The sequence below is a fragment of the Diospyros lotus genome, chromosome 4, assembly GCF_014633365.1.
Source record: "Diospyros lotus cultivar Yz01 chromosome 4, ASM1463336v1, whole genome shotgun sequence".
In the NCBI taxonomy this organism is placed as follows: Eukaryota; Viridiplantae; Streptophyta; class Magnoliopsida; order Ericales; family Ebenaceae; genus Diospyros; species Diospyros lotus.
In genome coordinates, this window is record NC_068341.1 from 40628044 (window position 1) to 40629909 (window position 1866).

General features: G+C 38.4%; 1 long non-coding RNA gene across 1 annotated transcript; it reads left to right on the top strand.

Annotated features, from left to right (window-relative positions):
- The first annotated feature begins 22 nt into the window (after positions 1-22).
- Positions 23-1579, top strand: LOC127798878 (uncharacterized). The gene is made up of 4 exons (XR_008022504.1): positions 23-341; positions 509-599; positions 714-812; positions 1050-1579. It is a non-coding gene; the product is annotated as an uncharacterized LOC127798878 (long non-coding RNA).
- Positions 1580-1866: the final 287 nt, after the last annotated feature.

A 1866-nucleotide genomic window follows, 5' to 3' on the forward strand; every position in this document is an offset into this window, starting at 1 on the left:
ATGTATTCTCAAAATTTCTAATGGTACAACAATAACATCCCAACCTTTTATCCCACTATATTTGGTTACGTGAATTTTAGCTTCCCATTCATTTCTATGCATAGCCTTATCTTATATAAGGCCAATATATTTAATATCAAATCTAAGAGTGTCCCACCAAATTTTTCTTGATTTTCCTCTACCAAATTTGATAAATGTTGGCTTTAAGTTCTTCCTCTTCTTCTTTTCTTTTTCTTTTTAAATTGAAAACTACAATTTAGAGGTTACTTTCAAATTCATTTCAGGGACAAGGATGGGTATCACTGGCTGACAGGAAGAGTTGATGATGTTATCAATGTCAGGTACTTGTTGAATTTCATCGACTATCACTTTGCCCTTTCAGATAAAGAAATCATGCGAAGCAATACACCCTTTGAATAACATACTTGCAAACTCCAAAGCACTTGTTCTGAAGTAATTTAATCCTTTTCTGTGTGATGTTTAAAATTTTACCCATTCATGTTTGCAGTGGACATCGTATTGGCACAGCAGAAGTGGAATCTGCCCTCGTTTCACATCCCAAATGTGCCGAAGCTGCTGTTGTTGGTGTTGAGCATGAGGTAGTTTGTGAGCTAAAATGTTTGTCTAATGGAAAATATCATACCAGAATGATTTTCTGGTATGCTATCAAAATTTTGTTTTGACTTGTCCATTTCTTTTCTTATCCTCACAAGGTCAAAGGACAGGGTATTTATGCATTTGTTACTCTGGTTGAGGGTGTTCCTTACAGTGAAGCACTCCGGAAAAGTCTTATACTAGCCGTCAGAACCCAGGTACTTGTTGGATTCTGTGACTTGCAGCAACTTTAGATATACATCAGTGCCCTGAAGTCTATTGCTTGGGCTTAGCATACATATCATCTAGATGAAACAAATTTTGAAATCGTATGATCAAGCCACGAGCTGAGCATAATGGAAACCTGGACTGAGATTTCTAGCGTAAAATACGCACCGAGCTTGTTTATAAAGTTCATATTATGAATTTATGAAGTATGCTTCTTTGTGTTTCAGATTGGAGCATTTGCGGCTCCTGACAAAATCCACTGGGCACCGGGTCTTCCCAAGACGCGAAGTGGAAAAATAATGAGGAGGATTCTGAGGAAAATCTCGTCAAGGCAGTTGGATGAGCTTGGGGACACAAGCACACTTGCAGACCCTAATGTGGTCGATCAGCTTATAGCACTTGCCGATTCCTGAGAGCTACAGCTGTTGCTTGCCGCCCCAACAAACTTGTTTTATGACGTTGCCGAGACAACAATACTACAAGGGTACAGCGTTAAAACTCCTACAAATAAATGATCACTAGAGTGATTGCCCCGCCCCCGACTTCCCTCCCAAGTCCCTGCCGTCGTCTCAGATGTTTGAATATATAGAGTTGTATTTCTGTGTTTGGCTCCTGAATTCATTCTAGTTGTTGACATTAAATCCAGCAGGAATTAGTAGCCATAATGTTTGTAAACTCTAATTTTGAACTTGGCTGAGAATAATCTATTTGCATGTGTATTCCATCTCAAATAAGCAAATTGATGTTTTTGCTTGCACACCATTTGAAGCATCCAAACAATGGCTTGTGCATCTCATTAACGAGCTTGTGCCTTGTTCACATGAGATGGGCAATGCTGGCAAAGCTAAAAGGCTGAACAGAGTCGGGCCTTTGGTGATAGATCTTGTTGGAGAAAATATTTCCATTTAATTGTGATATTACGGTATCGTGTTGATGTAATATGCAAAGTTAACCATATGTATGTGTGTATATATATATTCATGTATGCGGATTATGAATGGTGTGACAAGGAGTAGTTTTTAGTAAATTTAAAATTGAAGGTCT